Here is a 13,111-nt window from a genome sequence, read left to right as displayed (position 1 = left end):
GTTTTGTATGCATAGTTATCATAAAAATATTGAAAAATGGAAAAAATGGAATCTTGTTTGTTTCTTTCATGGCCAAAGGATTTTTTTTTCTCCATTATTTGTGCAGATATTTTAAAAACTGTCTATAGTCATGTGCCAAAGTATATTTTCACCAGAAAAAAAGCTGGAAAAAGCACACACATATGTGACCCTAGATCACAAAACCAGTCATAAGGGTCAATTTTTTTAAAACTGAGATTTATATATCATCTGAAAGCTGAATAAATAAGCTTTCCATTGTTGGGATAGGACAATATTTGGCTGAGATACAACTATTTGAAAATCTAGAATCTGAGGGTGCAAAATATTGAGAAAATCGCCTTTAAAGTTGTCCAAATAAAGTTCCTAGCAATGCATATTACTAATAAGAAATTAAGTTTTCATATATTTACAGTAGGAATTTTACAAAATATCTTCATGGAACATGATCTTTACTTAATTTCCTAATGATTTTTGGCATAAAAGAAAAATCAATAATTTTGACCCATACAATGTATTTTTGGCTATTGCTACAAATATACCTCAGTGATTTAAGACTTACACACACACACACACACACACATATATATATACACACATATATATATATGTCACATGGTTTAATGTCCCCGTTAAATGTAAAGTGTCTACTTTTAAGGTTTCAAATAAATTTTGGGAAAATAAAATGTCAAAATTTGCTTGAAATAATGTTACATTGTCATTCAGTGTAACACAATATTAATGTAAAAATTCAAACAACATGCTTATTCTGACTTGTACATATTAAAATATATATTTTTTAATTATAGTGTTTTAAATGAGTAACAAAACCTAGGATAGTGGCAAATTTTTGTCAATTTTGAATTATGACTAATCAGTATTTGGGGTGAAAGTAATTTGTCTTTTAATATGTCATACATTGATATTTATTGTAAATATGCCTGACAAGATTGTTACACTGAATAACATTTTAGTAGGTGTCATCTGTAAATTGGGGAAAATGTATAAAAAAAAAAAAAGTTTTAATGCTCAAACCCTTTTTTGTCTTTTTTTGACCTATATATATATATATATATATATATATATATATATATAAATTCTTAGAATTATTTTATTCAAATTGACCATTAAAACTAGCTTAGTCTAGTAAAGATACATTATTTTACCCAATTTTTGTCGTGCATTATCAAGCATTTCTGTAGCGTACAAAGTTGTTATCTATACACAGTAATAAAAAATGAGGGTATTTAATTTAAAGTTGTAAAGACTACAACAGCTGTCCTGGCATTCTTTACTTTATTTTCTTTCTCTTTTTAGGCCTCTTTTTCTCTCTGCTTGTATTCCGGACAGGTCGTATATTAGTCTACGAGAGCCATTTTTTCTTCTTTTGTCTGAGGCAACTTTTGAGAAATTCCTGACTTGACTCCCCCCTCGGCTCCTTGAATGAGAAACTGTCAGTTTAATTGGCTGTGATCTCGTATGCAAAGCTGCTTTCACTTATTGCACTCAGGTCTTATCCTTTAAATATGGATAAGATGATTTGAGGGGGGAAAAGCACAGGGTCTTCTGCCGCCTGTATGCTTTGAATTAAAGCCAGACACGCTGGGGTTCGTCCCGTATTATTTTTTCTCAAACCGTGATATATATATTTTTCCCCTCATCCTGGTGCAGTAGATTTCCACTTATTAAAAATTCTGCTCTGTCTCAAAGTCCCTGTCTGTCTCTCCAAAAGACTCTAAAGCACATCAGCGGGCAGAATATTGCAGGAGTCGGAAATGGGGAGCAGTGAAGTGGCAAGGCCTTTTTCAGAATCACTTAACGCTCATAAACAAAACACATCTGCAACAAAATCTGCAATCATGTCAGCTCTAATCCTGAGAGACAAATCCGTTTTAGAGAGATGAAGAAAGAGGGACGAGGAGAACAGGAAGCAGGAGAGACTGTGTGACTTTACATTTATAGAGGAACTCTTTGTGTGTGTCAGTTCATACATGAAATTGCGTTCACACCCCATTTTATTTTCAAGATGGGATGTGTTTCAAGTGTTGTTATTGATAACTAAAACTGTTAAAAAGATATTCATTGATTGAAATAAAGCTAAAATAAGTACACTAAAAAGATTTTTCTAAAATACTATTTTAGTTTTTCTGCTTTAAAAGTTTAATTCAATGTATTACTTGACATTTTGTAATTGTGAAATTTACTAAAAGTTTCTGACTTTTTTCATTTGACTAAAATTAAATTAAAATACATTTAAGCAAAATATAAATATTAAAAATATAAACTAAAATGTATATAAAATATAATTCAAAAATTATAAAATAATGCTAAACTAAAATATTAATTAGAAATATATAACAACTCTCAATTCAAAATATGAATAAATACTATAATACTATTTAAATAATAATAACACAGCAAAATCAAATGTAAGGTGGAACTTGATGGCAAAAAGTCAAAAAAAGTTTTGATTAAAAACCAGAAACACAACAGTTTTCTTTATAATGAATTATGCACGATAAGACCAGGGACATTTGTGGCCCTGGACCACAAAACAATACATTGTATGGGTTAAAATTTAGTGATTTTTCTTTTATGCCAAAAATCTTTGGATATTAAGTAAAGATCATGTTTCATGAAGATATTTTGTAAATTCCCTACAGTAAATATATCAAAACTTCATTTCTGATTAGTAATATGCATTACTAAGAACTTTAAAGGTGATTTTCTCAATATTTTGATCATTTTTTTGCACCCTCAGATTCCAGATTTTCAAATAGTTGTATCTCAGGCCAAATATTGTCCTATCCTAACAAACTATGCATCAATGGAAAGCTTATTTATTTAGCTTTCATGTATGAATCTCAATTTAAAAAAAAAAATTGACTCTTATGACTGGTTTTGTGGTCCAGGGTCACATTTTTTAAGAAAGTCATTTTGGTTTCATGTTTTTTAGTGGTCAGACATATGTTGAAGTATTGTGTTTCATCTATGTTAGGAAGAGAAATCAAGGCAGCTAGTTGTCGAGGGGCCGGTGTGTGAATTCCCCGTCTGTCCTGGGTTTAATTGAAGTCTTGTGTCATCACTGTAGTAACACGAGCGGGTGGATGTTGCTGCAATGTATTAACATTAGTTTTCTAATAGGGTCACTCCGGAGCAACCTCTTTTCCCTCCTTTCTGGCTTCTCATCTCAGGCCCATATGCACATGCAAATACATATCTACATTTGACTGTGCTTTTAGCAAATTTGTGTTGTTTTCTATTTAGCCACTCTTGCTCTCTTGTGGAGCAAAACAAGAAGATTATCCAGAAAATCATTGGCTGTGTATGTATCCCCCCTCTCGCCTTCCCACGTAATGCCGTGGAGTATGTAACAACATTAATCATATCTATCTAAAATCAGAGGCTCTGATACACTCTCAGATAGAAATGCAATGCAGGGCCTGGAATGGGCTGATAAACATCAGCACAAGACTGAGTTTCCAATTCCTGCCTCAGAATAGACCCTGGGCTGAAATGAGAGGGAGGAAGAGGGAGAATGAGAGAGGGAGATTGAAATGTGGGGGAGAGAGAGGCAGCACTCTCCGGCCCTGTGTCTGTCGGAGTGAATGAACCATGTGACAGGACATGTCGCGTTGAGTGACAAAGCAAAAAAAAGAGAGTGAGAGAAGTGGCAGCACAAAAGTAAAACACTATCCACAGTTTCCCAGCATCCAGCCTCAGTGCTGAGAGAGAAAGAGAGAGAGAGGGAAACAGGAAGGGGGGAGGAAGAACAGATGGAAAAAGTAGCCGACGCGTTGCAAACAGGACGTTAGAGTGGCAGATATGTGGGTTTTAGGAGCAAATATATGCAGGTACATGTGTTTCATGAAAGTTGTGTGTGTGAGAACCGAATAGGGAATGCATGAAGAGACAGTAAACCCAAAAATTAAAATCCTCTCATCATTTGCTCACTTTCATGTTGTTTCAAACTTACAGGCCAATGACTTACCAAAAGATGCACTTTTCATGCAATGAAAATGAATGGGAATGAACATTGTTAAGCTCCACAAATAGTCTGTATGACCAAATATGTGATCCTGGACTACAAAACCAGTCATAAGGTTCAATTTGAAATTGTGATTTATAATAATAAATAAGCTTTCCATTGATGTATGGTTTGTTAGGATAGGACAATATTGGCCAAGATACAACTATTTGAAAATCTGGAATCTGAGAATGCCAAAAATAAAAAACAAAAAAATATAGAGAAAATCGCCTTTAAAGTTGTCCAAATAAAGTTCTTAGCAATGCATGTTATTAATCAAAAATTAAGTTTTGAAATATTATACGGTAGGTAATATACAAAATATCATCATGGAACATGATCTTTACTTAATATCTTAATGATTTTTGGCATAAAAGAGACATTTATCATTTTGGCCCATACAGTGTATTTTTGGCTATTGCTACAAATATACCCATGCTACTTCGAACTGGTTTTGTGGTCAAGGGTCACATATCGGTTAAATTTAAGCTGTTATTCATTGGAAATATTCATATTTGCTTCAGTAAAATTCATGGCCTCTTATATTTACTTTTATAACAGATTTGATGTCATTGAGTATGATGGGCATCTTTCTTGACCAATTGCATTTTGATAATTTGCGTATACAGCAGTGGATGATCTTGAGTAAAGAACAATTTCGATTTTAGTCTTTGCCTCAAACAAAGCTATTGTATGAAGTATAAAGGTTCTAACATCCATGGAACCTTTCCGTTGCACAAAATGTTCTTTATAGTGGAAAAAGTTTCTTTAGATTGTTAAAATGTTCTTCAGTTGTTCAAGAACAGTTCACTGAAAGGTTCTTTGTTGAACCCGAAATTGTTCTTCTATGGCATTGCTTGCAAAAACCTTTCGCTTTTTGTCCATTTCAGAGCTTGAAAGCATCCTTACTTATTTGCTTTCATTGTTCTGGATTTTTTTTAACATGCAATCTTCCTTTTGTTTCCAACAGAGGAAAATGGGGGTGAGTAGATGACATACTACCTCTTTAAATATTGAAAATTACATGGAGAGTGCAAGAAACATGTAGAGAATAATGTTGAAGAACAGGGCAGAGATGTCAGAAATGTAAAACAGTTAAAGATTTGGTGAGATAGAGAGAGAGTGGATATGGAACAAGAGAGAGAGAGAGAGAGAGAGAGAGAGAAGGGGGAGATCGAAATGCTCTGCATACCGCATGGCGATAACGTCAGACACTTTATAAATTTCCCCGGCTGAGCCGGACCACTGCCTCGAGGCAGACACAAGCTGAGCCTCTCCATGTCACACTCAGAGCCTCTAAATCTCAAAGAGAGAGATAGGGAGAGAGAGAGCATGGCATTTACAGTGGGCTGAGAGAAAAGTGATGGACGGCCGTCACAGAGTGAGAAGGCTTCGTCTGGAAAAAGGAAGGACAGAGAAAGAGAGGAAATGAGATGAAAAATGGGCTTGGTGCTGCCCAGAATGTTTGGTTTCATATTCTTGATTCGCCCACAGCTTTTTAGCTCAGCCCAAATGGCCAAAAGCAATGCAGTCATCTTGTAAAGCATTTAAGTACTGCTTCACCCTGATATCTTTTCTAATTTAAGTCCCTCATAATCTTGAAGTATATTAATTTTGCTTTGTCATTATACAGGACTTCATATGGTGAGTGTTTAGTCAAAAAGTGACAGTAGTCAGCTAATTTTGGATGACCTGTTCCTTTAAGTTCTAATCCAGCTGACACTTTATTTGTATTTCTGTGCATACCCGCTTTTAGCAACTCCAGCCACTTCCTGTCAACAGTCCACTCTATATGTTCTTTTAAAAAGCTGAAACAATGGTGGCTGCCTTTTTGCTGACGCGACAGTTTAAACTTACTCTTTGAGCTAGTCGGTCTGGTGCACGAAGCCCTGTGGGTACGAGTGCGTTAATAAGCAGCTAACTGCCAAAGCAGGATCTTAATACGATTCACTCATTTATATTGCATCCTGTTTTTAGTTATACTTCTACCACCAGTAGAAGTCTGCTGTCCAATATAGTAACAGTTTTACTGCGGTTTTTGTGCTCAGGCTCTAGAAATAATGACTAGATAGATAGATAGACAGATAGATAGATAGATATTTCACATAAAAGATGTTTACATAAAGTCCACAAAAGAAAATAATACCTGAATTTATAAAAAAATTACCCTGTTCAAAAGTTTACATCCCTTTGATTCTTAATACTGTGTTGTTACCTGAATACTACAGTACAACTATTACAGAAGGCTCAAACGCTCACTGATGCTCCAGAAGGAAACAAGATGCATTAAGAGCCGGGGTGTGAAAACTTTTTGAATTTGAAGATCAGAGTAAATGTAACTTATTTTGTCTTCTGGGAGACACGCAACTATCTTCTGTAGCCTCTGAGGGGCAGTACTAAATGAAAAAATATTATATTTAGGCAAAATAAGAAAAATGTACACATCTTCATTCTGTTCAAAAGTTTTCACCCCCAGCTCTTAATGCATTGTTTTTCCTACGCATCAGTGAGCATTTGAACCTTCTATAATAGTTGCATATGAGTCCCTCAGTTGTCCTCAGTGTGAAATGATAGATCTCAAAATCATACAATCATTGTTGGAAAGGGTTCAAATACACAAAAATGCTAGAAAAACAAAGAATTTGTGGGACCTGAAGGATTTTTCTGAAGAACAGTGGGCAGTTTAACTGTTCAGGACAAACAAGGGACTCATGAACAACTATTACTAAATTGAAAAAACAAAATCACACAGCTGTGGTTCATTCAGGTAAGAACACAGTATTAAGAATCAAGAGGCTGTAAACTTTTGAACTGGGTCATTTTTATAAATTCAACTATTATTTTCTCTTGTGGACTATATGTGAACATCTTTCATGTGAAATATCTTATTCAGGTCAGTACTAAATAAACAATAACATGCATTTTGTATGATCCCTCTTATTTTGGTAAAATTAACATTTTTATTGATTCTGAAAGGGGGATGTAAACTTTTGACCTCAACTGGTGTATAGATAGATAGATAGATAAATAGATTTTCAAGAAGCAGCCATTTTCCTCTGGCATTTAAACAAGGAAAAACTAAACGAAGAGTTCAATCAGGCAGTATGAAGCTATAAGTGTTCCTTCTCCCCCTGCGCTCTCCTGTGTTTGTGCACTTGAGCCGGTATTGAGAGGTGGGCTCAAGAGAGCCAGGCACTAAACTTGATCAAACCGGTCTATTTGTCTTTAAAGCTCCCGAGACATGCTTCACTTCCTGTTGTGTAACACTGCCTTTTCTACATCTCTGACTGAGCCACGCAATACCAAGGCCCGAGAGATAGAGAGAAAGGGAGAGAAAAGAGGCACGATTCTGTTGCTGCTCAACATGTTCCGCTTTGAACGTGCGGCTATTTACGTTCTTCCAGAATATTCCGTTCTTTCAAAAGCTGAACGTTCCATTCTTTCAAACGCTGAATGTTCTACGAAGCCTGACATCATAACAGACATGGAGTTTGAAAGAGCTGACACGAAAATGACAATTTTGTCATTTACTAACCATCATGTTGAATTTTCTAGTTCATGATAATTGCATTTTGATTGTATGGCTTTCGAAGTAGTTGTTTAGACTACATTTATGGCGTATTTTTGTGGAGCAAAGTGATCATATAGTAAATGATTTTTAGAATGAAAGATCCTTTTAAAAACGTTGACGTTTAGACTTTTTTCAGGTTTCTTTGATGAATAGAAAGTTCAGAAGAACAGCATTTATCTGAAATAGAAATCTTTTGTGACATTATAAATGTCTTTATCATCACTTTTGATCAATTTAAAGCATTCTTGATAAATAAACGTATTAATTTCTATAATTCATTAACATCCCGCCCATGCATTGTGATCGTATGGCTTTAGAAGTACTTGTTTAGACTACATTTATGACCTATTTTTGTTTCCTATTTTGAACGTAGTAATTGATGGCAGAATTTTCATTTTTAAAATGAAAGATCCTTTTAAAAACATTATCGTTCAAATAAAAATCCATTCATTCTTTTATATGCCACAGTGCCGTTTGTTTCTGTCATTCACATAATGCACGTCATCAATCTGCGGTATGGCGCTAAAGTTAGTTTTCTTGCAATGGCTGCGGTGCCATGTTGCATCTACTAGATTTATCTAATCCAGATTTTCTGCTTTTGTTGGCAATGCAAAGGTTTTTTCTTTTTATACCTTGCTCAGGATACATCTTTATTCCATTTCAACCAGTAACTTTGATCCAACTCCACTCTGAACAAAAAAAAAAAAAAAAAAAAACGTCTGGCAAGCTACAAATTCCACTGGATTTATAAACCTTCAGACCTACAGTGCTTTTTGTATATGTAATACTTGAAAAAGTGTCTACCTAACCAAAACATTATGGATGAGCCTCTTAGATAATTCCAAATGCCACGGTGGTTTTAGAAATACATCCTTGTGTGGGGTCTCGACGCATGTGACGGCCAAAGGCTGCTGTATTTTTGTGAAGAGGTTTTAGCTACAGTAGTGTGCGTCCCCTCGTCATCTCTCATCCACTTTTTTCCTTTTAGCGCACTCCCTCTCTCTCTCTCTTTCCATCGCTTCCCTTTTTGAGTGGATTCAGAGCACCACACACAACACTCACGCCCTCTCTACCACCCACACTCTGAGTAACAACAAATCTCCTCCTGTGCAGTCGGCCTGTAGCCCGGACACACACACATGTACTCGTCTATCAGCTTACCTTTTAAATTATAAAGCCAAGCCACAGAAAAACATGAAGGATAAGAAACCATTTTTTTGTGTCTTACACAATTTTGTAAGTTCACAAGCATCTCTTCTGTGTTACGTTCCTGTTTCCCAAGCATCTCTTCCTGTTTTAGCTATGCTGTGCATGTATTTTAGCACGACAAAAATTCTGTTCTGACCAATCAGCAGCCAGGACAGAAACAATGCATTTAAAAAAAAAAAAAAAATAGTCAAAAGTTTTTGAACAGTAAGAGTTTTAATGTTTTGTAAAGAAGTCTCTTCTGCTCACCAAGCCTGCATTTATTTGATCCAAAGTACAGTAAAACAGTAAAATTTAGAAATATTTTTACTATTTAAAATAACTGTTTTCTATTTTAATGTATTTTAAAATGTAATGTATTTCTGTGATTTCAAAGCTGAATTTTTAGCATCATTATTCCAGTCGCATGATCCTTCAGAAATCATTCTAATATTCTCATTTGCTGCACAAAAAACATTTATTATTATTATGTTGAAAATATGAATAGAAAGTTCAGAAGAACAGTATTTATCTGAAATAGAAATCTTTTGTAACATTATAAATGTCTTTATCACCACTTTTGATTCATTTAAAGCATCCTGACTGAATAAAAGTATTAATTTCTATAATTACTTTCTCCCCCAAAGAAATTATACTGACTTGAAGAAAAATTACTCAACTGCTTTAGATATTGATAATGATAATAATAATAATAGCAATAAATATTTCTTGAACATCAAATCAGCATATTAGAATGATTTCTGAAGGATCATGTGGCACTGAAGACTGGAGTAATGATGCTAAAAATTTAGATTTGATCACAGGAATAAATTACATTTTAAAATTTTTTCAAATAGAAAGCAGTTTTTAAATAGTAAAAATATTTCAGTATTTCTCTTGCTGTATTTTGGATCAAGTAAATGCAGGCTGGGTGAGCAGAAGAGACTTCTTGAAAAAACATAAAAAATCTTACTCTCCAAAAACTTTTGACTGGTAGTGTATATTTTATTGCAGCTGTTTAGTCAGAATTTCTATTCTTGACTGTAAAAAGGTGCGCCTGACAGTTTGAGGTCAAGGATTAACACTAAAATGGGCGGTTTAGAAGCAACAAAGCTTCCAATCACTGGTTGTCTTTTTTCCCCCCCATATCGTTTTTTGTTGTGTGGTGTGGTTTTCAGTCTTGCACTCAAGTTTCTTTCATGCACAGACCTCCTGCCTCCAGAGTGCTGCCGGAGAGCTGCATTTCACTGCATATGAAAGCAGATACGATCCAGAACATGTGGACCCGTCACCTAATACAATCAGAACAAAGGAGAAAACTGGTGCAACACAAGCCTAAGTCCTATTTTTTTTTAGAGAAAAGAGAAGAAAATAGAGTCTGAGATATTCAGTTTATGTGTGTGTGTATACGTCTGAGAGGGTTGAGCTGCCAAACACTCCCTAACATGCACAGATCAGCCAAGTCACACAGTTTTCCTTCATTTTCCTAAGTTTGCCTAGAATTTGTGGATTTTTGTGCCTATACAGGTCATTTTTGCAAATTTGTTTCCATCTCCGCATGTGTGTGAAGGGTGGGGCGAGGGCGACAGATTGGGTCTCCTGGCTCCGGCCCCTCTTTACTCACACTTCCAGCAAGGTCACATGACACCAGTCAAACTCTGTCACAACCTCACTGGGGGAGAGCTGGCAGCAGCAAACCTAGACAATACACACACACACCCCAATACAAATCTACCCGCCTTTACCTACCTTTTCATCTGGCTGCTTCAAAAAAGCACTTGACGTACAGTTTGTGCAGTAAACCAGTTGTGTGCTTGTAAAAATGCCATATGGCCGTCATCCAGTCCGCAGTGTGAAAAGACCGCTGTGGATTAGTTCTAATGAGAGGTATGACTAAAACCTGACAGCCATGTGAGACAGTTAGCCATCATACGCCTTTTCACCACAGAGTTAATTCCACTCTTTTCAAACCCAAATCTCTCTGTGCACTGTGAGTCACAAACTTTGCATCAGATTTTGCTGACGGACTCGGCGGCCACAGAAGAATCTGTTTAACCACCGACACGTGACTCTACATTTGTGCTTTATTAAATCCTGTTTACAAAATTACAAATTAAATTGCAAGTTCAGTACAAATTAAGCTCAATCGAGGCATAATGTTCTTCCTCTTAAAACAGCAAAAATCTGGGTTAAAATGAGGCAAATACAATGGAAGTTAATGGGGCCCATCTGTAAATGTTAAAGGGATATGGGAACCCTCATGACGCTCCAAACCCGTAAGACCTTCGTTCATCTTCAAAATACAAAATAAGATATTTTTGATGCAATGTTGCCTCTGTAATGGCTGAGGACTGTCTCAGGAGAGAAGAAATCGTTGAATAAAGTTGTTATTTTTGTTTTCTTTGTGCACAAGAATTATTCTCATAGCTTCATACAATTAAGGTTACTAATGTCTAATGTCACATGGACTTTTTTAAAGATGTCCTTACAAGTTTCGGGACCTTGAATGTGGAACACTCTTAAAAAATAAAGGTGCTTTAAAAGGTTCTTCACAGCGATGCCATAGAAGAACCATTCAGTCAAAGGTTCTTTTAAGAACCATCTCTTTCTTATATTTTTATAATCTGAAGAACAGATGTTGTGAAACAGAAAGGTTCTTCAGATGTTAAAGATTCTTTATGGAACCATTCATACAAAAAAAGGTTATTCTATGGCATCGTGAAGCACTTTAAGAGTGAAGGACCCTTGCAGTCAATGGAGAGTCAAAGAGCTCTTGGATTTCATCAAAAATATCTTAATTTGTGTTCTGAAGATGAACAAAGGTTTTACAGGTTTGGAATGACATAAAGGTGAGTAATTACTCACAGAATTTCATTTTTGGGTGAACTAACCCTTTAAAATATTGTTTCAAGACACTGTAAAATAAAAAGAATAAAAAGAAAAACAAAAATGTACTGATAATTTTCTGCCAGGACATTATCTATTGATTTTATGAACTTTTCTGTAACGCAATGAAGTGCAAAATACAAATTACAAGTAAAAAAAAAAGTCAATATGAAAAATTCCTTCACTTTAATACTGTATGTTGTGCCCTGTTTTACAGATTGTTTTTACAATGTAAATTTGATTTTATCATATCCTTTTTTGTGTAAACTTCTAATAAGTTTAATAACTTGACTGCAATTACAACGCAATAAACCATAAAACGGACCATTAAACCGCTTTACAGCTCAGATTATACAGATTTTAAATGTAAGTGCTTAACTTTCAAATTATTAAAAAAATAGCAAAAGCATTGTCATTGTATGTAGTCAACCCAAAAATTATTCAAACACCAGATATTATTTTTACTAGTGGGTGCAGGATACTATAGTTTATTTATGTGAGGATAGCAAAATAAAGTAAACTGACATATTATACCCAAAAATTCTTCATACAGTAAACTACCATTGATAAAAATTTGGGATAAAAATTATTCAGACACTTTGACCTGACCACGTTTTACTTAGTTGTTTTTTCTTCAATTGCTAATGTGACTTTTTTACACCACAGACTGAACAAAATTAAGCATTTCTTGATAGTTGTGTAATTATTATCATATAGAATTTTGGGTTAGATACCTTTCTATCAAAGTTATCTGACAGTATCAAGATGAATTTGTTCTGACACAGTTTAACTTGCCATATTTTATTACCATTTTCTAAACCATAGCAAATAAACTGATACTATGGGAATAGTTGAAGGTGTCTGAATACATTTTGGCTTGACTGTAAGTGCTTAAGAAAGAAAGAAAGAAACATTATGCCAAAAGCTGCTGTTGATTGAGCTAAACTTGTACTGAACCTGTAAATTTCTTTTTAATTATTTTTCCCAGAGTGAAAAGGTTTTCTGTTGCTTAATTCGTGCATAGAGAGAAGCCTCAGTGTTAAGTATATTTGATCCTGTGCAGAATGAAGCAACAGATTGTTCTCCTCGCTCACATGCCCTTTGCATTTGGCCTTATGCAGTTGTTCTGAACGAATAAACAGTGGTGCCACACACAGAGACGCAAAACTAAAGCATCTCTCATGTGCCATGTTTGCTAGACGGTGCCGGCCTCCTTAAGTCAGACAGGGTTCTTGCACCGCATACGTTTTTTTTAAGAGAGCAAAGTCAAACAGTGACTCACAAATTCCTGTCCATTTTCCAACAAAGTGGCAGGCACGGCTTTGCAGCCACCTTTCCTTTAACCCTGACTTGCACACAAATCAGATTTTGGTTTTGCGATTTAGAAATCAAACAATGAGTGACTTTTACCAGATGATTAGATT

The 13,111-nt window shown here is 35.1% G+C and overlaps 1 protein-coding gene across 1 annotated transcript in view; it reads left to right on the top strand.

Moving 5' to 3' along the window:
• wnt5b (wingless-type MMTV integration site family, member 5b) overlaps positions 1 to 13,111 on the top strand; it is an 88,535-nt gene that overhangs the window by 38,037 nt on the left and 37,387 nt on the right. The gene's annotated exons all lie outside the window — the stretch shown is intronic.

Source organism: Labeo rohita, chromosome 4, assembly GCF_022985175.1.
Source record: "Labeo rohita strain BAU-BD-2019 chromosome 4, IGBB_LRoh.1.0, whole genome shotgun sequence".
Lineage (NCBI taxonomy): Eukaryota > Metazoa > Chordata > Actinopteri > Cypriniformes > Cyprinidae > Labeo > Labeo rohita.
Note: the sequence above shows the minus strand (reverse complement) of the source record. Positions and strands in the feature narration are given on the sequence as shown.